Here is a 27,475-nt window from a genome sequence, read left to right on the forward strand (position 1 = left end):
TTGATATCGCTTGTGAGATTGAGACGGCTCGCTGGCAGGATAGAGAGGAGAGGGAGGCCAAGAGGCCTCGAGGTTCTGGCAGTTTCAGTGGTGCTCTGTCTAGGGGCCAGTTCCAGCATGGTAGAGGCCGTTCTTTCAGGTCCGCTGAGTCGGCCCGTCCCGAGTATCGTGGGGCATCTTCAGGCCGTGGTTATCATGGTTCTCAGTAGGGTCAGCCCTCACTCAGCGCCCTTCTAGCTCAGAGTTTATCTCTTGCCCCATCTGTTCAGGGTTCTTCCATGCCGAGTGGATCAGCTAGTCACTCCGGTGCGAGGGATTCCCTTCAGTCCCATTCTCCAGCACCTGGGAGTTGTTTTGAGTGGGGAGAGTTTGGATGGTGTGGAGGCAATGTCCTCGTCGTATTGCTAGTTCGTCTCAGCAAAGGGGTCAGCCCTCGACTTCTGCTCCAGTTACCTCACCACCCGCCCAACCAGCTAGGGGTGGAGGTTAGGCAGCCAGCGGTCGCCCCAGAGGGGGAGGTCAATCAGGGGGCGGTCAAGCCCGTTTCTATGCACTTCCACGCAGGCCAGATGCTATTGCTTCAGATGCTGTCATTACAGGTATTGTTTCAGTCTGCCACAGAGATGCCTCTGTATTATTTGATCCCGGTTCCACCTTTTCTTATGTGTCATCATACTTTGCTTGTTATTTGGGTATGCCCTGTGAGTTTCTTGCCTTACTTGTTCATGTATCTACCCCGGTGGGTGATACTGTTGTTGCAGACTGTGTGTACTGATCATGTGTGGTGACTATTGGGGGTCTGGAGACCCGAGTAGATTTATTGCTATTGAGCATGGTGGATTTTGATGTCATTTTGGGCATGGATTGGTTGTCTCCGTGTCGTGCTATTTTAGACTGTCATGCTAAGACAGTCATTTTGGCTATGCTGGGTGTACCGAGGATCGAGTGGCGTGGTGTGACTGATTACGTTCCTAGTAGAGTGTTTTCTTTCTTGAAGGCCCAGCATATGGTTGGGAAGGGTTGTCTTTCATATTTGGCGTTTGTGAGGGATGTTGGAGCTGAGACTCCTATCATTGATTCTGTTCCAGTTGTGAGGGAGTTTTCCGATGTATTTCCTGCAGACCTATCGGGCATGCCACCGGACAAGGATATTGATTTTGGTATTGACCTGGTGCCGGGTATTCAGCCCATTTCCATTCCGCCATATCGTATTGCACCAACAGAGTTGAAAGAGTTGAAGGATCAGCTTTAAGAACTCCTAGATAAGGGGTTCATTCGGCCTAGTGTGTCACCTTGGGGTGAACCGGTTTTGTTTATGAAGAAGAAGGATGTCACGATGAGAATGTGCATTGATTATAAGCAATAGAACAAAGTAACCATTAAGAATAAGTATCCTTTGCCTCGCATCGATGATTTATTTGATCAGCTTCAAGGAGCGAGAGTGTTCTCCAAGATTGATCTCCGTTCTGGCTATCACCAGTTGAAGATCAGGGACTCAGATATTCTTAAGACTACTTTCAGGACTAGATATGATCACTATGAGTTTCTTGTCATGTCTTTCAGGCTGACCAATGTCCCAGCAACGTTCATGCATTTGATGAACAATGTATTTCGACCTTATCTAGATTCGTTCGTTATTGGATTTATTGATGATATTCTGGTGTACTCGCGTAGTCAGGAGGAGCACGCGGAGCATTTGAGAGTTGTATTGCATAGATTGATGGAGGAGAAATTTTGTGCAAAATTCTCCAAGTGTGAGTTTTGGCTCAGTTCAATGGCTTTCTTGGGGCACATGGTGTCCAGCGAGGGTATTCAGGTTGATACACAGAAGATAGAGGTGGTTCAGAGTTGGCCTAGACCGTCCTCAGCCACAGAGATTAGTAGCTTTCTTGGGTTGGCATGCTATTATTGCCGGTTTGTTTCATTTGTATGGTCGGACGAGTGTGAGGAGAGCTTTTAGAAGCTTAAGATAGCTTTGACCACAACTCCAGTATTGGTTTTGCCATCAGCTTTAGGTTCTTACACAGTGTATTGTGATGCTTCGAGAGTTGAGATTGAGTGTGTATTGATGCAGGAGGGTAGGGTGATTGCTTATTCTCCTTGTCAGTTGAAGCCCCATGAGAAGAACTACCCTATTCACGATCTGGAGTTGGCTGCCATAGTTCATGCATTGAAGATTTGGAGTCACTACTTGTATGGCGTATCTTGTGAGGTATTCACTAATCATCGCAGTCTTCAGCATTTGTTCAAGCAAAATGACCTTAATTTGAGGCAGCGGAGGTGGCTAGAGTTGCTAAAGGATTATGATATTACTATTCTGTATCATCCAGGAAAGGTCAATGTAGTGACCGATGCTTTGAGCTGAAAGACAGCGAGTATGGAGAGTTTGACGTATATTCCAGTTAGGGAGAGGCCCCTTGTAGTTGATGTTCAGGCTTTGGCCAATCGGTTTGTGAGATTAAACATTTCGGAGCCCAGCCGGATGTTGGCTTGTGTGGTTTCTCGGTCTTTCTTATATGATCGCATCGGAGAGTGCTAGTATGATGATTCGCATTTTCTTGTCCTTAAGGACAAAGGCCAGCATGATAATGCCAGAGATGTGACCATAGGTGATGATGGCGTGTTGAGAATGCAGGGCCAGATCTGTGTGCCCAATGTGGATGGGTTTAGGGAGTTGATTCTGGAGGAGGCCCATAGCTCGCGGTACTCTATTCATCCGGGTGCCACAAAGATGTATCAGGACTTGAGGCAGCACTATTGGTGGAGAAGAATGAAGAAGGATATTGTGGGGTATGTATCTCGGTGTCTCAATTGTCAGCAGGTGAAATATGAGCATCAGAGACCGGGTGGCTTGCTTCAGCAGATGGTTATTCCCGAGTTGAAGTGGGAGAGAGTCACTATGGATTTTGTGAGTGGTCTTCCTCGGACTTTGAAGAAGTTCGATGCTATTTGGGTGGTTGTGGATCGGCTGACCAAGTCCGTGCACTTCATTCCGGTGTGTACTACCTATTCTTCGGAGCGGCTGGCAGGGATCTTTATACGAGAGATTGTTCGATTGCATGGTGTGCCAGTGTCTATTATTTTAGATAGAGGTACTCAATTTACTTCTCAATTTTGGAGGACTTTTCAGCGAGAGTTGGGTACTCAGGTGGAGTTGAGCACAACATTTCATCCGCACACGAACGGGCAGTCCGAGCGTACTATTCAGATATTTGAGGACATGTTGCGTGCCTGTGTTATTGATTTCGAAGGTTCTTGGGATGAGTTTTTGTTGCTTGCAGAGTTTGCCTACAACAACAACTATCAGTCCAGTATTTAGATGGCCCCGTATGAGGCATTATATGGGAGACAGTGTAGATCTCCAGTTGGTTGGTTTGTGCCCGGTGAGGCAGGTTATTGGGGACAGATTTTGTTTAGGATGCCTTAGAGAAGGTGAAGTTGATTCAGGAGAGACTTCGTATAGCGCAGTCGCGTTAGAAGAGTTATGCAGACGGGAAGGTTCGAGATGTATCTTACATGGTTGGCGAGAAGGTCATGCTAAAGGTTTCGCCCATGAAGGATGTTATGAGATTTGGAAAGAAAGGGAAGTTGATTCCGCGATTCATTGGGCTTTTTGAGGTACTTAGGAGGATTGGGGAGGTGGCTTACATGCTTGCTTTGCCACCCAGCTTGTCGAGTGTGCATCCGATATTTCATGTTTCTATGCTCCGGAAGTATGTTGGGGACCCATCTCATATTTTGGACTTCAGCATGGTTCAGTTGGATGATGATTTGACCTTTGATGTGGAGCCAGTAGCTATTTTGGGTCGTCAGGTTCGAAAGTTGAGATCAAAGGATATAACTTCAGTGAAGGTACAATAGAGAGGTCAACCCGTGGAGAAGGCTACCAGCGAGACCGAGTGGGAGATGCGGAGCAGATATCCTCACCTGTTTGAGGCTTCAGGTATGTTTCTTGACTCGTTCGAGGACGAGTGTTTGTTTAAGTTGGGGAGGATGTGACGACCCGACCCGTCGTCTCATGAGTTACCGCTCCGTTTTCCCCATTTTCAACTTCTTTATGCTTCATTATCTGTAATTGGTGTGATTGAGTCGATTTGGATTGGTTTTGGTAGGAAATGAGACACTTAGTCTCTTTAAGGAAGACTTAGTTTAGAAAAGTCAACCGGATGTTGACTTATGAGTTAGAGGGATCGTATGTGATTTTCGGTGATTCGGTTAGCTTCGGGGGATGATTTGTGACTTAGGAGCGTGATCGAAAATGGTTTTGGAGGTCCGGTGTAGAAATTAGCTTGTTTTGGCAAAGTTAGTATTTTGGCGATTTCCGGTTGGTAGGTGAGATTTTGATCCGAGGGTTGGAACGGAATTTCGAGAGTTGCAGTAGCTTCGTTAGGTGATTTGGGATGTGTGTGTAAAATTTCAGGTCGTTCGGAGGTGATTTGGTCGGATTTTTGATCGAATGTGTGTTTCGGAAGTGTTAGAAGAACTTAGGCTTGAATTCGATGTGAATTGACGGTTTTGGTGTTGTTCGAGGTGATTTGATGATTGGAACAAGTTTATATGCGCATTTGGTTGAGGTCCCGGGGGCCTCGAGATGGTTTCGGATGGCTAACAGGAAGAGTTTGGACTTGTGTTGTTGCAGATTTTCTGGTGCTTTAGGTATTTTCGCACCTGCGATTTGGGGACCGAGGTGCGGTGTCGCAGATGCGGGTTGGGGGTCGCAGAAGCGGAAAAGGCAAGGATTGGCTGGGACCGCAGATGCGGATAGGGAGCCGCACACGCGGAGCCGCAGATGCGGCCAGGTGGGACTTACTGAGGTTCTGCAGATGCAGAGTTTCAACCGCAGAAGCGGCTATTTGTCCGCAGATGCGGTTATGGCTGGGCAGAAGGTATTTAAGTTCTTCTTCGCGAATTTTGAAGGGTTTCTCATTTCTAACTTCGGACTTGGAGAATTTTGGACGATTTTGAAGAGGGATTTCAAGGAGCTTCGATAAGGTAAGGATTTTTGGACCTAAAACACAATCCTATGGTGTTATTACATGAATTAAGACTGGAAATTTAAGAAAATTATGGACTATAAATGGAGGTTAGGCTTGAACTTAAGAGAGCTAAGATTAGGAATTTGAGGGGTCAATTGGACTTCGATTCTTGTGGTTTTTATATGTATGAACTTGTAGCGAGATAAGGAATCTAATGATGTAAAAATTTCTGAGTTTCGAGAAGTAGGCCTGGGGCTCGGGTTTTGCCAATTTCGGAATTTTTGATATTTTTCGATTGTTTTCGATTGGGTATTGTTCCTTTAGCCTATTGTGACGTATTCGTTATGGTTTTGGTCAGATTCGACGCGCGAGGAAGCGGATTTGAGAGGCAAGGGCATAGCGAACTAGAGTTTTCCCGGCTTGAGGTGAATAATGATTGTAAATGATGTCCTGAGGGTTTGAAACCCCGGATTGCACATCGTAGTGCTATATTGAGGCAAGATACGCGCTGGATGATGACCGTGGGGTCTTTTACTACTGGGGATTGTGACTTGGTCCATCCCGATTGATGATTTTACCGCGTATTTGACTGAAATTCATTTGTTATCATCACGATTTGGGCTGATTGCCATATTTGGGCTTCGTGCCAACTATTTGAACCCTTCTGAAATTTTTATCATTGTTTCCTCACTGCTTGACTTATTATTTGAACTCAGTCCTGTTGATATCTACTGTTTTATAAACTCAGCCACTTTTACTCAGATTTGAAACTTAAAATGATATTTCTACATCATGTTTTGGGCTGAGAACTACTGTTTTACTAATGCCCAAGGGTCTTGTGATGATTTTTGGACTGAGTGAGGCCGAGGGCCATATGTGAGGATATGCTGAGTGATATGAGGCCGAGAGCCTAAGATACTTTATATGCCACGAGGTGGCTTGAGTGATGTGAGGCCGAGTGATGTGAGGCCGAGTGCCGAGTGATGATGCCACGAGGTGGCTTGATATAGCGCTTGGGCCGTAAGGGGCCCCTCTAGAGTCTGCACACCCACAGTGAGCGCGGCTACCCATTATGATCTGAGAGTGAGCCCGAGGGACTGATACTGTTCTAAGTGATTGATATTGAGCCCGAGGGGCTGATACTGTACTGAGAGTGAGCCCGAGGGGCTGATACTATTCTGAGCGATTGATACTGTTCTCGAGGGGCGAATTTTCTACTTGTTATTTACCTATTAAATTACCTGTTTTACTTGTTTTAAAAAGGAATATCATTTGATTTCTTCACTGATTTACTGCTTTAAGTGATTTTACTGTTTGATATGGAATTGCTTTGTGCCTTTACATGTTTTCATACTTTCAGCCATTATTTATAATTATTACTCACTGAGTTGGAGTACTCACATTACTCTCTGCATCATGTGTGCAGATTCAGGCATCGTAGAGTCCGCTCCTGCGTGCTGATTCTCCCAGTTCAGGCAGTGATTCGGAGACTACGAGGTAGCTGTTGGCGTTTGCAGCCCCGTGCCTCCCTTATCTTATCATTTTCATATTTTTAGAACTATTGTATCAGAATTAGTGTTCAGTAGACTTATATCCGGATTTCTTAGTTTCTCATGACTTGTGACACCCCGGTTTGGGCTGTGTCAGGATGGTTTCCCTTTTGTTATTATCGTTGTTTTCCGCAATTATGGCTATATTAATCATGTTTTAGACTTGTTTATGTTAATTAATTGTTAAAAGAGGTGTTTTGTTTGTTTTGGCTGGCCTTGCCTTCACAAGAGGCGCCATCACGATCGGGTTCGGGAATTGGATCGTGACATAAACCTCTTCTTCTCTTTCTTATTCTCCTCCTTCTGCTATTTCTTCTACCACTGTACTTTGTCTGTGTTCATAAATTTTTAGTTGTTGTTCTCTCTCTCGTGCAATTGAGTAGTCTCACTTCATGCACAAACCTAGCTGTATGGTTTTTTCAGATAATCTTGATCTTTTCTTCACTTTGCCTTGATAGTCTTGTCACTATAGTTCTTTTTACCACTTCTTTTTTGGATTTTTGTTGATGCATAGTTCTTTAGTTACCTCGCCAGTTCTGTTATTGTTGTTGTAAGCACGTGATTTTTGACCCTCCCCGAGAATTTTCACATTTTTAGCGTAAATATGTGAAATTGGGTCTAGTATAGCTATTTTAACTATTTTTACTTTATTTCGTTGTCAAAAAGAAAATTTCAAAAAAATATATATAAATTTTAGTTTATGTATCTCTCATAAACTTGAAAAATACAAAAATTGTACTTTATTTTGGTACTTTATATAAATTCGAAAATTACAAAAAATATAGTTCTATTAATGTTTGCAGTCATTATAATTTTGAAAAAATACAAAAATATTACGTCATATTTTTGTCTTTATTAAAGAACGAAAATTACAAAAATAGTTTTATTAATATTCTATAGTCATTTTTAACTTTGAAAAATACAAAAATATTACCTCATATTTTATCTTAATATTTAAAAACGAAAATTACAAAAAAATAGTTTTATTAATATTTTGTAGCTATTTTAAATCTTGAAAAATATTTAAAAAAAGATATAGTTTTGTTTAAATACTAGTCTTATTTTTGGTAGTTATTTTGCTTACATAGGACTAGTTAAACAACGTGTTCCTATTTCTCGGGTCCGGGCAAAAGAATAATATTCGGGTTTAAACTACCCGGTTTTAGGCCTAATTTTCGGACCTAGCCCATAATGAACCGTGTCCAGGACACATGGGGAACCCCACCACGCGTGGGGGACATATGCCTCGAACCCCACCACGCGTGGGCTCATTTTTCTGGGCAGAACCCAGTGCAAAACACGGACAAAAGCATAAAAGGACAGGGGGACCAACGAAAAGGGACTTGGGAAATTTTAAAAGAAGAAAGAGAGAAAAACCTGCAAAAGAAACGAACAGGAGGACGGGGAAAAATTTAAAAAAAGGGAAAATGGGACCAACAAGGAGGACTTTTTGAAAAAGTGGAAAAAACAGACTTTTTGATTTTTTTTGAAATACTACTGTTCTTCTTCCTTCTTAAAAAAAAGAAGAAGCAGAAACCGGAGGAGGGCCTTCGACCACTGTACCCTCGTCTTCTTCCTAAAGAAGAAAGAAAGCAAACCCTACTTCCCCTCGTCACCTTCCCCGAGCTCCCTCAACACCACCACCATGCTGCCCGCAACCCCACCGTCCAAACGCCATAACCAACGACCCCAAAACCCTCGCGTCCAAAACCTCCGGTAAACCACCATTAACGACCCCTACTGTCGCAGCAAGGACGACCACCTACAAACCATCACCTTCCCCAGCTTCCCTCACGTCCGAACCAGTCCCACCACCACACCCCGTCATCCAAACGACCACTCCTCCAGTCCGTCGACCTCCATAACTTGCTGCCCAGTTCCGTCGACCACGACCACTCCTCATCGTCGGCCATTGTTCCTGCTTCTTCTTCCTGAAGAAAGTAGAACAAAAACCCTACGCCCACAGGTCCGAACCCACCAGCTCCTCACCACAACCCAACACCACGACCAACAGTTTTCCCCCGTCGTCAAGTCCGCCATTTTCAGTCCAAGGTCATCAACCTCCAAGCAGTCGTAACTGCGTTTCGCGAGCAGTTGTGGGTCGCTGCGATCCCGCCTTGCCGAGTTTTCTGTTTTCCGTCGAGGTTCGGTACGTCGAGGTTGTTGTCCGAGGTTTCGTCGCAGGTCCAACGCACCGGAAGTCGATCACAAGTAGGTATCCCTGCCCGTGTCCCTCATGTTTTATGTTAGTAATATATACATGTGTTTGTTGAAATACAATCCTAGTTCATGCGAATAGTATGCAAATGAGGGAGACATATTCATATGATGTTTGTAAATCACTATTTCTTGTTAATTAACTCCGTATGATATTGAAATTTGGTCGTGAATGCATTTCCTTTGTTTCGTCATGTTTAGTAGTTATTCGACATTTTGTTTCTTCACGCTCAGATTATTGTTATCTAAATGTTTGTCTTAATAGTTGTTTGTACGTGTAGTAGTAATGTTAAAATCATAGTAGTAATCTAATCCCGCGGAAAGATATTCGTTTCATCAAATAAGTTTAACCTACAACCCATGGCCTCGCGAAGTAGCAAAGAAATGTAGTCATTTTAGCCTTGTCCTTTTTTTTAAAAAATAAAATAAAAAAAATAAAAATAAATAAATAAATAAAATAATAATAAAAAAAATAAAATAAAATGAGACGAGCCTCGCCAAATAAAAGGGACAAATTGCGGGGCCCTCACAAAGTATATGTATTAAATACTTAGATTCCGGGATGGGTCGTTTAGCAAATTTCACGGCCCTACCCCAAAATAATAATGCGCTAGTTGCTTTAGGCGCGCCTTTAATAATGTTATCTCCCTAAACTCGGGTGCACATTTATGTGACCCAAATCCAAATCTCAACGGAGTCGAAATATGTCTCTAGTCACGGGCGCATTGATTGTGGCGTGGCCCGAGATGCATTTCCATGACGTTGCAAATTCTTTAAAAAATAAGAATGAGATGAGCCTCGCCGAATAAAAATACAAATTGCGGGGCCCTCAGTAAATACTTGTTTAAAATTACTTAGAATTCAGGAGGGTCGTTTAGCGAATTTCGCGGCCTCCGCAAAATAATAACGCGATAGTCTCTTTAGGCGCGTGTTTAATAATTTACTTTCTTAAGCTCGGGTGTGCATTTCATGCGACCCAAATCCAAATCTCAAAACATCAAATAAAATGCGTTCCGGATTGTGGGTGCATTTCATGTGACGCAGTCCAAAGACGTGTTTTAAGCGATGTTCACATTCTCCTAAAAACAATAATAGTAAAGCGGTTAAAAGATAAATTTGCACATAAGTTCATATTGTATTAAAAATCAGATAAATAAGCCAAATATAACAGTTGAGCGACCGTGCTAGAACCACGGAACTCGGGAATGCCTAACACCTTCTCCCGGGTTAACAGAATTCCTTATCTAGATTTCTGGTACGCAGACTGTAATATAGAGTCATTATTTTCCTCGATTCGGGATTAAAATTGGTGACTTGGGACACCCTAAATCTCCCAAGTGGCGACTCTGAAATAAATAAACCAATCCCGTTTCGATTGTCCTTTAATTGGAAAAAACCCCCTGCGCCCCCCCTGCGCCCTTCGGGTGCGGAAAAAGGAGGTGCGACAGCTCTGGCGACTCTGCTGGGGAACTAGACCCAGAACCACTGGTTCAGGGTTAAGAATTCGAGCTTAAAATAATTGTTATTATTTGGCTTTATCTATTATCTGATTTTTACATGTTTGAGCCTAATGTGTTAAATGCTGCTTTTACCGCTTTGATATTATTTGAACTGTATATAAACTGTGCCGAAACCCATATCCTTTCTGAGTCTTCTGAATCATGAAGAAGGGTGTACTTCGTACGACTTCTTTTCTGTATAGTGTCAAATCCCAATTTAGAACGAGGTTCGGACAAGTTGCTAAGCCGGTGAAGCTTCTGTATTCCCGGTACGCTGCCCCCCCTCGGCTCGAGCTGTCCGCTCGGGTAAGCCAGGTCTAGAACAAACACCCAGGTCTGAACCTAGTATAACAAAGCCACATGCCGGATCCCTAGTAGGAACGTTTATTTGCATCATGTGCATTTGACTTAGGGGACTCAACACAGGGGTTGGGTCCGTCTAGGACAAGCAACCTGAAAATAATAGACCAGCTTTTGGCATCCTATGTGCTACATGTTGTATTTAGTCAAGGGCGAATGGGTCATTTGGTCATTTCCAGCATGATGTTATTTTAATCAAAGCATGGGGAACATTTGTGGAATCCAAGAAGCCTTGGAATTCCCTATGTCCCCCACGCTTGCTTTTTGGGAAAACACATGGGGAACATTTGTGGAATCCAAGAAGTCTTGGAATTCCCATATGTCCCCCACGCTTCATATGTTGGAAAAAGCGCATGGGGAACATTTGCGAAATCCAAGATGTCTTGGAAATCCTTATGTTTCCCATGCCACATTTTGAAAATAACAATAAATATAAAAAAATAAAAATACATATAAAAACAAGGCATGAAAATTCAAAAGATTTTGTATGTTGTCATCATTTTCCACAAATTAGAAAATCGTGAAAAGATGAGGAAATGGCAGTGTAGAGATATAACTACTTATTTTTAGAAAGAAAAAGAAAACAAATGTCCAAGTAGTGTCGAAACTCTGCCGAAATTTTGAGAAAATAAAAAAAAATGTGTTAGTTTGCTTTATTAAAAGCAAAGGAAAAAAAAAGGTCGTCGCTCTATTTTGTTTTTCAAAAAAAAAAAAAAAAAGGGAGAAAAGATATATAGTTTGTCTTGCCATTAAAAAGAAAATGAAAAAGAGTCTTATTTTAAGAAATAAAAAAAATTGGTTTTTGTTTATTATTTATTTGCTTATGAAAATGCAAAAAAAAAACATATAAAAGAAAAAAATAAAAGGAGTCTTTCATTATCTGTCGCAAGTATATATATATATATATAAAATCCAAAAAGTTTTTCTTATTTTCCAAAAAATTTATATATATCTTTATCTGTTGCAAGAACAATTGTCTTGCCAAAAGTTTTTAGAATCCCAATTCTCAAAGCAAATAATCCAAAAATATTTTCCATTATTGACTTCTTTAGAAAGTTTTTTTTCAATTGTTTTTTTTTTAAAAAAAAAACTAAATAAACAAAATAAAATAATAATATAAAATAAAAAAATCCGAGAATATTTTGATCCTTCTTTCAAAATTGACAGGGAATTCAAAATTCAAAAAAAAAACACATTTTTAGAGCGTTTCTTTTATTAAAGGTAAAATTCCAAAAAATATATTTTTCTTCTTTAGAATAAAAGAAAAAAGCAAATGAAATTCAAAATATATCTTAGAAGTATTTCTTTCAAAAAAAAAAAAAGATTAATCAAAAATCCAAAAAAATATACTTCATTTCTTCTTTTTAAGTAGTTCTTTAGCCCGAACTACGCGGGTTTGATTCTCACCGGATGTGAGATACGTAGGCAACCCTCATCGGGTCCAACCCCACCTTTTGCTAAAATAGCCAAAAATCAAAAAATTTAATCTTGTCATAAATAAGTCTGGTGATGTCCAACCCACCTTTTGCTAAAATAGCCAAAAAACAAATAAATAAAAAATATATGTCAAATTTTAATTTTGTCATAAAGAAGTCGGGTGACGCTGTTTTATCAAGACATAGCCGAATGTTCCCGAAAGGGACGCCGGAAGGCTGACTTGGCATAAACAGCCACCTTTTGGGTCATGTTTAAGATTTGGTCCAGTTGACCCCCACAGCCTTAAAAATCTTCGTCCCCGAGACGTTGACAGGCCGTGTTTGCAATATTGACTTTTCTAATTTGAAAAACGATGAAAAAAGAGTTATAAATAAGTCAGGTGATGCTGTTTTGTCATAAATAGCCGAATGTTCCCGAAAGGGACGCCGGAAGGCTGACTTGGCATAAACAGCCACCTTTGGGTCATTTTGAGATATGGACCCACACAGCCTTAAGAAAGCTTCGTCCCCGAGACGCTGAAGGGCCGTGTTTTGCAACACCAAGTTTTTATTATAATTTGAAAAAGAGTCGACGGTCAGGTGAATACCGTTTGAATTTTGTCATAATAAGCCGAGCCAGCTTCGGCCGCGTCTTAAACCGTTCTTGCCGAAATAGCCTTAGAGTATCTTTCAGTTGTCGAAAGGTTATTTTCGTAAAAGAATGGACAAGTTTGTAAAGTGTCAAAATAATCCTCCCCGGCCTCAAAATTCATGTGAGAGTTGGAGAGGGCCACGTTTGCAAAAAACAACCATTTGGGTAAAATTAGCAAATGGAAGAAGGAAGTTGGCCATTTGTTTTGAAGTTTGTAAACCTTTTGATTAAAATAGGTGGTTTGTTTGATTTTCAAGTTTGTAGGTCATCTTTAAACCTTTGAAACCCAGTTTGTTTAATATGAAAGTGAAAAGAAAAAATGTTCATTATTGTTTATCTTTTATTGGTCACGAACTACGCAAGGTCTGATTCATGCGGGGTCATGATACGTAGGCAATCTCCATAAGATTCGACCACACACACAAAAAAAATGATAAAAAGAGAAAAAAGAAAAACAAAAACAAAGGTAAATAAATAAATATATATATATATATATATATATATATATATATATATATATATATATATATATTGATAATAATAAGGACCGACTGAGTCCATTCTAACATATTTGGTTTTGAATTGTGAAGAAAGTTGAGGTGGTTGGTTTGTGCCTCAAAGAAAATGACAACTAACGTCGAAGCTGTTACAAGTGCTCCAGAGACTCAGAGTGGGAAGGTTCCTCGTCATGAGTCACAATTTGTGACACAACAAGAGCAGTACCACTCTCCTGAGTACCACTCGTACTCGTTTGATCTTGCTGCAAAAACTGAGAAGCCTGCCCGAAAGATGGTACAGGAAGAAATGACCCGAAGAGTGAAAAGCTTAGAACAATGGTTGGAGAACATGCAAGGGTTGGCAGGCCAAAAGAGTGTTGCCTTCAAAGATCTATGTATATTCCCCGATGTCCACTTGCCGCCTGGTTTCAAGACTCCAAAATTTGAAAAGTACGATGGACATGGAGATCCCATAGCCCACCTGAAGAGGTATTGCAATCAACTGAGAGGGGCAGGAAGAAATGAAAAATTGTTGATGGCTTATTTTGTGGAAAGCCTTACGGGAGTAGCCTCCGAATGGTTTATGGATCAAGACACGTCTCGCTGGTATGTCTGGGATGACATGGCACAGGCCTTTGTCAGACAGTTCCAATACAACATCGACATTCCCCCAGACCGCATTTCCCTTTCAAACCTGAAGAAGAAACCAAGTGAAAGTTTCAGGGAATATGCCATAAAATGGAGAGAGCAAGCAGCTCGAGTTAAGCCACCCATGGATGACCACGAGCTAATTACTGTCTTCCTTCAAGCGCAAGAGCCAGATTACTTTCAAAACATGGTGTCCGCAGTTGGCAAAACCTTCTCGGAAGCAATCAAAATTGGAGAAATGGTAGAGAATGGTCTTAAGACAGGCAAAATTATAAGTCAAGCTGTTCTTAAAGCCGCAACTCAGGCTGTCCGGGTTGAGTCAGATAATCTTAGCGACGCAAATGAGGAGATTGAAGAAATCATGATGACATCAGGGTCTAGAAGAGGTCCCAGAAGAACATCTCGAAGGTATGAGCAGCCTCCTCAAATTTTCCATGTCTCCCCTGAGCAGTATTATCCACCTCAGGACGCTCAATACTCTGTCGCTCCACCTCAGTATGTTGTCCAGCCACCAAAACACCCCAGGAGGCGAGCACGAGCATCACAAAATCTCCAGAAGTCTCCACAAAATTTTCAGGTACCCTATAACCCACAGCCAAGCCAGTGGTATAAAGGGGAACAAAGGTTGAAAGATAATTTTACACCAATAGGAGAGTCCTATGAAAGCTTATTTGAGAAATTAAGGAATCATGACATGATTGCACCTATTCCTCCAAATCGTGTGGACCCACGTGCAAGAAGCTTTGACCCTTCTAAAAGGTGTGAATACCATTCCAATGTCCAGGGGCACAATGTTGAAAGCTGTCGGGATTTGAAAAGAGAAATAGAAAGAATGATCCAAGAAGGGCGGATTGTGATCAATAACAGTGACATGGAGCACTCGAACCCTATCGAGAACTTGTTGACAGAGGGTGACGATGTTGAAGCGGGTAATGGTCCTGGCAGTATTGATGCAAAGCTCAGTGGCTAAGATGCCAATTTTTTGGGGAGGACGCTTCATTCCTTGGTCAGCAAGAGAGAAGCTTGTGGTGGCTTATTTTGTGGTCATTTCTGTTGTTCGGATTATTAAGGTTGTAATTGGGATTTTGTCATGGGTCAAAACTTCTTATCTTTCCATTTTGTCATAGCAGTTTGTTTAAATTTTATCCAGTTTGTGTTAGGATTTTATTCTGGTTGTTTTGATTGTTTTATTATTCAAACCATTTTGCCGGTAGTCTAATACAAAGTCGGTCTTTTGTTAGTTCCAGTCGTCTTTTGTTTAGTCTTTTTATCATTTCATTCAATGCTGATTCTAGGGACATGACATGCGCACACACTTTGGGCCTAGTCTTTAAAGTTAATCATAAAACCCTGGAAAGGCGATCAGACCATTCAAAGAAAATAAGGACGGTTTGAGATTATTCAGAGCCCGAGTCATGTGGAACTGGGGCAAGTTAAGCACAAAGAAAACCGTTAAAAGCAAGATTCGCCGATTTGGCATGAGGGTCGGTCATGATAATGAGAGTGTCGCCCAACGGTGCTTTAGAAGTGACAAACATATGTTTAACATAATTGTCAAGTCCAGCACCATCAGAAGAGACTACAAATTTAAATTGTGTTGTTTGCACTAGGCATGTTTTGAAGTCTGAAATGACGAAGGCATTTTGTTCTGCTACCCAAACACTTTATCATTCGTTACCCCTTTTGAGCCTTATTTATTTTTCTTTCATACCCCTCGTTCGGAATCGGTAACAAAACAAAAAAAAAGAGAAAGAAAGAAAACAACAAAACGAAAAAAGAGAGAAAAAAAAGAGAAAAAGAAAAGAAAAGAAATTGATAACAAAGAAAAAAAAGAAAATCAAATGAAAAGGGGAATTGGGAACTACGTTTGACCTGATTCCTCAAAGAGGATACGTAGGCGCTTCACGGCTCGGTCATAGTTTTGAAAAATGAAAAAATAAAAAAATAAAAAAAATCAATTGAAATATCCCCAAGCAAGAAACTGTGGTAAAAGTTGCGTTTGTTGTAAATAAATCTAATTCCGAAAGTTGTAACTAATAACCCAAAATTCATATATTTTTGAGCCTTTTATACCCTTTCTTTCTAGCCTATCCAAAACCCACGTTACGGTCCAAAGAAAGACCTTCTGATCAGTTTTCAAAAAATGCCAAGTCAGACAAATGAAGAGTCTTACCGGCGAACATAACATTCTGTTCCACAGCAGAAAGGACTCTAATCTCCAACAGAAAGAGTCATACCGGCAACACTCCAAATCCCCCCAGCTGGAGAGAGATATAAAACGAGAGAGTCTTATTGGTGAAAACCTTCACAGGCACCATAAGGCGATGAAAGCTGAGAGAAGAACCCAAAAATGAGAGAGACTTGATAGTGAAAACCCTTCGGGCACTACAAGTCGAATAAGATTGAGAATCAGAGGGGGAATCGCCAATTGAAGATCTTAAAAGATGATTGACGGCAGAGGATAGGCCACATACGCATGTCATGGCCATTAGAGTCGGTATCTGCGTTTGATAGATTTTTATTTATAGTTTCTTTTGTAAAAGAGTCATTCGTTTCCTTTGTCTTTTATTTTGTTTCTTTTATCTTTCTCCTTTCATAGAAAAATTCCCCAATAGAGTCTGTCGGGCCAGAACAAGTATGAAATGACTTCAAATATGCCATCAGCTTTTCAAGATGAGATCTGACTAGTACTCCAAGGGGTATAGTCAGCAGGGAACAAACGCGAGGCCAGTGTCAATACAGATATCCCCAGCAAAAGGGAATTGACAGAAGGATTGACAAGCGTTATAAACCTCAAGGCCAAGGCCCATGGACAAAGCAAGGAAAGCAGTGAGCATGATTTGGCGAAATCCATACTAGACTAAAAGGTCGGGGAAATGCCAGTTTCCGAGCTATGCCACAAAAGAAGAGGGATATCCCCATCAGAAAGGGATTGTACCCAGCAAATAAAATCGTCCCCAACAAGTTGTGCAACGCAAAGCAAGGAAGGAAAAGAGGAAAAGCCATCCCGTTGGGAGTATCACAACCAACCACCATGTTTTAAACTAACAATTTTGTTTGATTTGAAACAGGTAAAGGAAATGGCATTGATGCCAGAACTGCATGCCACAAGGGATATTATCAAACTGGGGCAGAAAATTTTCCTTCCATTTAGAAAATTTTCTGGAAGTCAGGTACCCCCAGCTGATAACATTTTACCCAACAGTGTTATCCCTAGCAGGTAAGTAAATAATTCCTCAAAAGTGTTATCCCTAGCAGTTGCGAGGGGTCCAACACAAGGTTGGAAAGTCGGTATCCTCAGCGGTTCCTTTCAGGGAAAGGCAAAACGACTCTCAAGGGAGGTAGTCTTCGAAGGAAGAAGCTATGCGAAAAAAAGAATAAAATCAAAAAAGAAGAATAAAAAGATAATAATGAAAAAAACAAAAAAAAGGGGGTAAAAAGTCATCCCCATCTAAATAATCCCCAACAGTTTCGAGGGAGGACAACACAGGTAAGTAAATAATTAAAAAAAAAAACAGCGAAGGTTTCATTAATAGGAGACGCACTTCCTAGTTTGAAATCATTAGAGTTCTACCCATAGGAGATGCATTTCCTCCTAAGTTCGTTTTAGTTGCACCAATAGGAGATGCATTTCCTCCTAAGTTTTAGTTTTACCCATAGGAGATGCATTTCCTCCTAAGATTCATTAGTTTCACCCATAGGAGATGCATTTCCTCCTAAGATTGTTTTAGTTTCACCCATAGGAGATGCATTTCCTCCTAAGTTTAGTTTAGTTTCACCCCATAGGAGATGCATTTCCTCCTAAGGTTGTTTTAGTTTTACCCATAGGAGATGCATTTCCTCCTAAGTTTAGTTTTTACCCATAGGAGACGCATTTCCTCCTAAGTTTGTTTGAGTCTTACCCATAGGAGATGCATTTCCTCCTAAGTTTATGTTTTACCCATAGGAGACGCATTTCCTCCTAATTTAAGTTTTACCCCTTAGGAGACGCATTTCCTCCTAAGTTTTAGTTTCAGTTTCACCCGTAGGAGATGCATTTCCTCCTAAGTGGTTGTTAAAGTTAAAAAAAAAAAATGACCTAGTCTGATGAACCTTCTCCTAGGATCAAAATCTTAGTCTGATGAATTTTTCTCCTAAGATAGAGACCTAGTCTGACGAACCTTCTCCTAGGATCAAAATCTTAGTCTGACGAATTTTTCTCCTAAGATAGAGACCTAGTCTGACGAACCTTCTCCTAGGATCAAAATCTTAGTCTGATGAATCTTTCTCCTAAGATACCAAAAAGAAAAGACCTAGTCTGATGAACCTTCTCCTAGGATCAAAATCTTAGTCTGACGAATTTTTCTCCTAAGATAGAGACCTAGTCTGATGAACCTTCTCCTAGGATCAAAATCTTAGTCTGATGAATCTTTCTCCTAAGATACCAAAAAAAAAGACCTAGTCTGATGAACCTTCTCCTAGGATCAAAATCTTAGTCTGATGAATTTTTCTCCTAAGATAGAGACCTAGTTTGACGAACCTTCTCCTAGGATCAAAATCTTAGTCTGATGAATCTTTCTCCTAAGATAAAAAACAAAAAATGACCTAGTCTGATGAACCTTCTCCTAGGATCAAAATCTTAGTCCGATGAATTTTTCTCCTGAGATAGAGACCTAGTCTGACGAACCTTCTCCTAGGATCAAAATCTTAGTCTGATGAATCTTTCTCCTAAGATAACCAAAAACAAAAATGACCTAGTCTGACGAACCTTCTCCTAGGATCAAAATCTTAGTCCGATGAATCTTTCTCCTAAGATGCTAAAAAAAAACATTTTGAAAAAAAAAAGAAGAGTCATTTTCCTGAAGTTGGGAGCCCGCCCATAGAACAGAGGAATACATTTCAGTCCTTACATTTCAAGCATTGAAGTTAGGCGCCCACCTGTATAACAAGGGAATACATCCTAATCTAGTGTTTAGTTCACTCTCAGCACTGCATCAGTAGTATCAGTGGGCTACGATTTTGCTAACGACTCACAAACCTTCCCAGTACAAACTGGGTTAGGAAATTTTGTTTGTTTTGATTGTCAGGGGCCTGCCTGTAGAGCAGAAGATTGTTATATGTCGAAGATCGAAGAAGTCAGGAGTCCGCCTGTCAAAGATCAAGCAGTGACCCACTGGAAAGCAGAAGGATTACAACAGAAATCCCCAGCACTCAATCCAAGATAGAAGCAACAAGAAGCTCGCCCCAAGAATGCGAGTCAACAGTCTGAGAGGGTCAACAAAAGCTAGTCACAAAAACAAAAAACAAAAAAACAAAAAAAAAAAGAAGAAAAATGAATGAATCCAAAGCACGGAAGTGGAGAACAGATGTGATCTGCTCAAGAACTAGCGCCTACAACTAGCAAGTATCAAGGTTCAAATCCAAAGTCTGTATGAAGCACCATTCAAGACTCAAGACCAAGTTTCAGAAGACTTAAGAGATAGGAATCCTTGTAACTAGTAGCTGATAGGCTTAGTTAGTCTTTTTCAGTTTTCATTTTTGTTGTAATGACAGGACCGCGGACCGGAACCTCAACGGAACGGCACCTCGATCGGCTCTTCACCTCGGTACACTTCACTATCTCTCCCATTCCCGAACTACACGTGGCCTGATTCCTGTATAACCAAGGATATGTAGGCAGCTCAGATACCAGGGCTCGGTCACATTCCCTCCCTTTCCTTAAGTGTAGTCCGTCCAAGTAATGGTCGGGTCAAAAACACGTCTAGTCGTTCTTTGTCGGAAAACTCTTCGTGTTTCCAGTCAAAGAGGGGCAGCTGTAAGCACGTGATTTTTGACCCTCCCCGAGAATTTTCACATTTTTAGCGTGAATATGTGAAATTGGGTCTAGTATAGCTATTTTAACTATTTTTACTTTATTTCGTTGCAAAAAAGAAAATTTCAAAAAATATATATATAAATTTTAGTTTATGTATCTCTCATAAACTTGAAAAATACAAAAATTGTACTTTATTTTGGTACTTTATATAAATTCGAAAATTACAAAAAATATAGTTCTATTAATGTTTGCAGTCATTATAATACAAAATATTACTTCATAGTTTTGTCTTTATTAAAGAACGAAAATTACAAAAAAATAGTTTTATTAATATTCTATAATCATTTTAACTTTGAAAAATACAAAAAATATTACTTCATATTTTTATTACAAAAAAAAAAGTTTTATTAATATTTTGTAGCTATTTTAAATCTTGAAAAATATTTAAAAAAAAGATATAGTTTTGTTTAAATACTAGTCTTATTTTTGGTAGTTATTTTGCTTACATAGGACTAGTTAAGCAACGTGTTCCTATTTCTCGGGTCCGGGCAAAAGAATAATATTCGGGTTTAAACTACCCGGTTTTAGGCCTAATTTTCGGACCTAGCTCATAATGAACCGTGTCCAGGACACATGGGGAACCCCACCACGCGTGGGGGACATATGCCTCGAACCCCACCACGCGTGGGCTCATTTTTCTGGGCAAAACCCAGTGCAAAACACGGACAAAAGCATAAAAGGACAGGGGGACCAACGAAAAGGGACTTGGGAAATTTTAAAAGAAGAAAGAGAGAAAAACCTGCAAAAGAAACGAACAGGAGGACGGGGAAAAATTTAAAAAAAGGGAAAATGGGACCAACAAGGAGGACTTTTTGAAAAAGTGGAAAAAACAGACTTTTTGATTTTTTTTGAAATACTACTGTTCTTCTTCCTTCTTAAAAAAAAGAAGAAGCAGAAACCGGAGGAGGGCCTTCGACCACTGTACCCTCGTCTTCTTCCTAAAGAAGAAAGAAAGCAAACCCTACTTCCCCTCGTCACCTTCTCCGAGCTCCCTCAACACCACCACCATGCTGCCCGCAACCCCACCGTCCAAACGCCATAACCAACGACCCCAAAACCCTCGCGTCCAAAACCTCCGGTAAACCACCATTAACGACCCCTACTGTCGCAGCAAGGACGACCACCTACAAACCATCACCTTCCCCAGCTTCCCTCACGTCCGAACCAGTCCCACCACCACACCCCGTCATCCAAACGACCACTCCTCCAGTCCGTCGACCTCCATAACTTGCTGCCCAGTTCCGTCGACCACGACCACTCCTCATCGTCGGCCACTGTTCCTGCTTCTTCTTCCTGAAGAAAGTAGAACAAAAACCCTACGCCCACACGTCCGAACCCACCAGCTCCTCACCACAACCCAACACCACGACCAACAGTTTTCCCCCGTCGTCAAGTCCGCCATTTTCAGTCCAAGGTCATCAACCTCCAAGCAGTCGTAACTGCGTTTCGCGAGCAGTTGTGGGTCGCTGCGATCCCGCCTTGCCGAGTTTTCTGTTTTCCGTCGAGGTTCGGTACGTCGAGGTTGTTGTCCGAGGTTTCGTCGCAGGTCCAACGCACCGGAAGTCGATCACAAGTAGGTATCCCTGCCCGTGTCCCTCATGTTTTATGTTAGTAATATATACATGTGTTTGTTGAAATACAATCCTAGTTCATGCGAATAGTATGCAAATGAGCGAGACATATTCATATGATGTTTGTAAATCACTATTTCTTGTTAATTAACTCCGTATGATATTGAAATTTGGTCGTGAATGCATTTCCTTTGTTTCGTCATGTTTAGTAGTTATTCGGCATTTTGTTTCTTCACGCTCAGATTATTGTTATCTAAATGTTTGTCTTAATAGTTGTTTGTACGTGTAGTAGTAATGTTAAAATCATAGTAGTAATCTAATCCCGCGGAAAGATATTCGTTTCATCAAATAAGTTTAACCTACAACCCATGGCCTCGCGAAGTAGCAAAGAAATGTAGTCATTTTAGCCTTGTCCTTTTTTTTAAAAAATAAAATAAAAAAAATAAAAAAAAATAAATAAATAAAATAATAATAAAAAAAATAAAATAAAATGAGACGAGCCTCGCCAAATAAAAGGGACAAATTGCGGGGCCCTCACAAAGTATATGTATTAAATACTTAGATTCCGGGATGGGTCGTTTAGCAAATTTCACGGCCCTACCCCAAAATAATAATGCGCTAGTTGCTTTAGGCGCGCCTTTAATAATGTTATCTCCCTAAACTCGGGTGCACATTTATGTGACCCAAATCCAAATCTCAACGGAGTCGAAATATGTCTCTAGTCACGGGCGCATTGATTGTGGCGTGGCCCGAGATGCATTTCCATGACGTTGCAAATTCTTTAAAAAATAAGAATGAGATGAGCCTCGCCGAATAAAAATACAAATTGCGGGGCCCTCAGTAAATACTTGTTTAAAATTACTTAGAATTCAGGAGGGTCGTTTAGCGAATTTCGCGGCCTCCGCAAAATAATAACGCGATAGTCTCTTTAGGCGCGTGTTTAATAATTTACTTTCTTAAGCTCGGGTGTGCATTTCATGCGACCCAAATCCAAATCTCAAAACATCAAATAAAATGCGTTCCGGATTGTGGGTGCATTTCATGTGACGCAGTCCAAAGACGTGTTTTAAGCGATGTTCACATTCTCCTAAAAACAATAATAGTAAAGCGGTTAAAAGATAAATTTGCACATAAGTTCATATTGTATTAAAAATCAGATAAATAAGCCAAATATAACAGTTGAGCGACCGTGCTAGAACCACGGAACTCGGGAATGCCTAACACCTTCTCCCGGGTTAACAGAATTCCTTATCTAGATTTCTGGTACGCAGACTGTAATATAGAGTCATTATTTTCCTCGATTCGGGATTAAAATTGGTGACTTGGGACACCCTAAATCTCCCAAGTGGCGACTCTGAAATAAATAAACCAATCCCGTTTCGATTGTCCTTTAATTGGAAAAAACTCCCTTGCGCCCTCGCGGGCCCTTCGGGTCCCCAGCAGAGTCGCCAGAGCTGTCACACCTCCTTTTTCCGTACCCGAGAGGGTACAAGGGAGTTTTTTCCAATTAAAGGACAATCGAAACGGGATTGGTTTGTTTATTTCAGAGTCGCCACTTGGGAGTTTTAGGGTGTCCCAAGTCACCAATTTTAATCCCGAATCGAGGAAAAGAATGACTCCATATTACAGTCTGCGTACCAGAAATCCGGATAAGGAATTCTGTTAACCCGGGAGAAGGTGTTAGGCATTCCCGAATTCCGTGGTTCTAGCACGGTCGCTCAACTGTTATATTCGGCTTGATTATCTGATTTTATACAAATATGAACTTATGTGCAAATTTTAACTTTTTACCGCTTTCATAATTGTTATTATTATTTTCTACAAGGAATTGCAACGTTGTGAAAATATATCCCGAACCGCGTTACAATCAATGTACCCGTGGTCGTCGACACATTTTGACTCTATTGAGATTTGGATTTGGGTCACATCAATGTGCACCCGTGTTTAAGAAGGTTAAATTATTAAAGGTGCGCCTAAAGCAACTAGCGTATTGTTATTTTGGGAAGGCCGTAAAATTCGCTAAACGGCCTGTCCCGAATTCTAAGTATTTTAATATATACATTTAGAGGGCCCCGCAGCTTGTGCATTTTTGTTTGTCGAGGCTCGTCTCATTTTTATTTAAAAGGATAAACCTACAGTGACTATATTTTCCTATTAAGTTCGTCTCTAAAATAAAAGAAAATCTCTTAATTAATTACATGCTAAAAACGTAACTTATTAATTATTAGTTTACGGCTAATGCGAATGGAAAATTGCGACCGAGTTTGTACAAAGAAAAACTGCTTTCATTCTATATTCTATTATTCAATAATACTAAAACGTGAGATTGACACACCATAATATCAAAACAGATTAACTATTCTTTGATTAATTTAAACTAACATTATTAGATGAAGAAGTTATACATATGTGACATCGTTACTAATTTAATCAATCAACTACATTTTTATACAAAGAAAAGAAAATTATATTCAACCACAAATCTAAACAGGAGGAATTCAACAGGAACAAAGCCTGATTAATATTTCATTTTTGCTTCAAGCCGAGATTGTACAAATGTGTACCTGGAAACAGCAGTACAAGAACAAAAGAAGGAGAAGTCAACAACAGTAATAACATAACAACAGCAGATTCAGCAACACCGCAAACCAGTACAGTAGGAATAGCAGAAAACCCAGGAGACTATAAACGACTCCAAGTATAGAGAAGAAGTAAAAGACAGGAAGGTTCTGACTATTTCAGATCTTAAGCGAGGCAATGAAGCAGTAACTATTCTTTTTCAACTTAAAAACTCTCCAAAATGAATTCTGCCCCTGTATATTCAGTGTATCCAGAATGTATATCAGGTGTATACTTCTCACTCCGCCCCCTCTTTTTTTCTTCTCTCTGTCTAGTTTTTCCTCTTTTTTTCCACCCTTCTTCCTAAATTTTCTCTTCTATTTATAGCAAAATTTTCGAAATTTTTAGATTTGTTTTTTTATTATTTTATTATTTTTTTAATTAAAAGAAATCCCACTTACAAATTGCTTTTATTTTTTTAGAAAAAGAAATCTCACCTTTATTTACTTTTATTTTTAAAATTCCAACTTTAATTACTTTATCTTATTTAAAATCCCACTTTTTATTTTTTTAAAAGAGAATCTCACTTTATTTAACTTTTCTTTAAAAAACAAACCACTATCTTTTCTTTTTCTTTTAAAAATGCTACTTTCAATTACTTTAAATTTTTTAAATTTTCAGATACCTTTATATTTATTTTTTAATTCCAACCTTCTTTTACTTTTAAATTTTTTAAAAATTTCCACAAAACTTTTTATTTTTTAAAATTTTCTACATTCTTTTACTTTTTTTTAAAAAAAATAAATAAATAAAGAATTTCACCTATTTTTACTTTTATAGTTTTTTTATTCAATACTTCCCTTTTTCTTATTTTTTTTAAATCATTCCCGAAATTATTATATATTTTTTTTAAAAAATAAAAATAAAATAAAATAAAATATTTTCGGATTTTTTATATATAAAAAAAACAAAAAATAAAACTATTAATAGTGATAATTCACCTTTTATTTTTTATTTTTTTGGTTTTGTTTTGTGTTGGACAAAAATGAAGAAGGGGTGTTGGGTTAATGGAGCGGACCGGGTCGACCCGGTTTGAAGTGGACCGGGTCATGGGGAAAGTTGGGCAATTATTTGGGCCTGTGGTTTGAAATTGAAGAAGTGGCCCAATCCGATTTTTCTTTGTATTTTTGTTCTCTTTTCTTCTTTTATTTTTCTAAAACTAAATTATAAAAGTACTTAAATTATTATTAAGAACTAAATTAAGTTATAAAAGCGCAAATTAACTTCCAATAACAATTAACACACAATTAAGTAATAATTAAGCATAAAATTGTTCATTTGGACATTAAATGCTAAAAATGCAAAAGATGCCTATTTTTGTAAGTTTTAATTTTTGTAAACAAATTTAATTACTAACAATTGTAGAATTAAATCCTACATGCAAAAATGCGACATATTTTGTATTTTTTATTAATCAAATAAACATGCATAGACAAACATACAAATAGTTACACAAAATATCACAAAATATCACAAAAATTGCACACCAAGAAAAATTATTTTATTTTTGAATTTTTTGGGAGTAATTCTCATATAGGGCAAAAATCACGTGCTTACAGCTGCCCCTCTTTGCCCGGAGACACGAAGGGTTTTCGTGCAAAGATAAAACGAGCGATTTTTGCCCATCCGAGTACTCCGTGTGAAGCCATTTTTTTTTTGAAAAAGATTTGACCGAACCTTTGCTTCAAAGGTTTCCTACATATCCTGGGCTAAACAGGAATCAGGTCAATGTAGTTCGGGAAGTTTTTGGTAGCTGGGACTACCGTGGGACTGCGATGTTACTGCTGTTGCATGCTGTTATCACTGCTTACCGATCTCCTTGTTACACCGTGCTTAAAAGAAAACAAGAAGCTAGGCTAGACTAAAATTTGTTCTTGTTGCCTTGCTTTCTTGTCGGCTTGTGTTTCCTTCGGTGCTTTTCTTCCTTGAATTTTGGAATGATACTGGCCCTTTGCTTTTCTGAATACCAGTTTTCATCATTTTGCTCGGTCCGCTGGGGACATGGCTTTCTTCATCAAGCTTTTCGGCGGTTCCTCCGGTGGGTACGGCTTTCTTCATCAGACTTGTTATGCTGGGCATGATTTAATGTTCACCAGCTGCTTCTTTCAAGACGCGTCCTTTCTTCCTTTTGACTCATGCGCCTGAATTTGTGCTGGGACATCTTGTTGCAACCTTCTGTTTCCCGGTGCTGGGGATTTTTATTGTTTCCTGCTGGGGATTCTTGTTGTAACCCTCTATTTTATTGTTTTCTGACTTGATCTTGAAATGTATGCCTCTATTATATGGGCGGGCTCCCAACTTCAACGCTTGTAATGAAAAAGACTGAATGTATTCCCGCATTATACTGGTGGGCGACCTAGAACATGAATGTATTCCCGCATTTTACTGGTGGGCGACCTAGAACAGAAAGTATTCCCGCATTTTACTGGTGGGCGACCTAGAACAGAATGAAAGGACAGAAATGTATGCCTCTGTTATATGGGCGGGCTCCCAACTTCAATACTAACTTAGGAGGAAATGCCTCTCCTATGGGTAAAACTAAACTTAGGAGGAAATATCTCTCCTATGGATAAAATAAACTTTAGGAGGAAATGCATCTCCTGTGGGTAAAACTAAACTTTAGGAGGAAATGTGTCTCCTATGGGTAAAACTAAACTTAGGAGGAAATGCATCTCCTATGGGTAAAACTAAACTTAGGAGGAAATGCGTCTCCTATGGGTAAAAGTAAACTTATGAGGAAATGCATCTCTTATGGGTAAAACTAAACTTAGGAGGAAATGTGTCTCCTATGGGTAAAAGTAAACTTAGGAGGAAATGCATCTCCTATGGGTAAAATGAACTTATGAGGAAATGCGTCTCCTATTGGTAAAGACGTGGAATGTATTCCCTTGTTATACAGGTGGACGCCTAAAATATGAAATGGACAGACAAAAAGTATTCCTCTCGTTATACAGGTGGGCGCCTGGCTTCAACAACAATTTAGAAAATAAAATCCTATTCGAGGGCGGATGAACCCAAAATATCCTATTCGAGGGCGGATGAACCCAAAATATCCTATTCGAGGGCGGATGAACCCAAAATATCCTATTCGAGGGCGGATGAACCCAAAATATCCTATTCGAGGGCGGATGAACCCAAAATATCCTATTCGAGGCCGGATGAACCCAAAATATCCTATTCGAGGCCGGATGAACCCAAAATATCCTATTCGAGGCCGGATGAACCCAAAATATCCTATTCGAGGGCGGATGAACCCAAAATATCCTATTCGAGGGCGGATGAACCCAAAATATCCTATTCGAGGGCGGATGAACCCAAAATATCCTATTCGAGGGCGGATGAACCCAAAATATCCTATTCGAGGGCGGATGAACCCAAAATATCCTATTCGAGGGCGGATGAACCCAAAATATCCTATTCGAGGGCGGATGAACCCAAAATATCCTATTCGAGGGCGGATGAACCCAAAATATCCTACTCGAGGGCGGATGAACCCAAAATATCCTACTCGAGGGCGGATGAACCCAAAATATCCTACTCGAGGGCGGATGAACCCAAAATATCCTACTCGAGGGCGGATGAACCCAAAATATCCTATTCGAGGGCGGATGAACCCA

This window comes from Nicotiana sylvestris, chromosome 9 (genome assembly GCF_000393655.2).
Source record: "Nicotiana sylvestris chromosome 9, ASM39365v2, whole genome shotgun sequence".
In the NCBI taxonomy this organism is placed as follows: domain Eukaryota; kingdom Viridiplantae; phylum Streptophyta; class Magnoliopsida; order Solanales; family Solanaceae; genus Nicotiana; species Nicotiana sylvestris.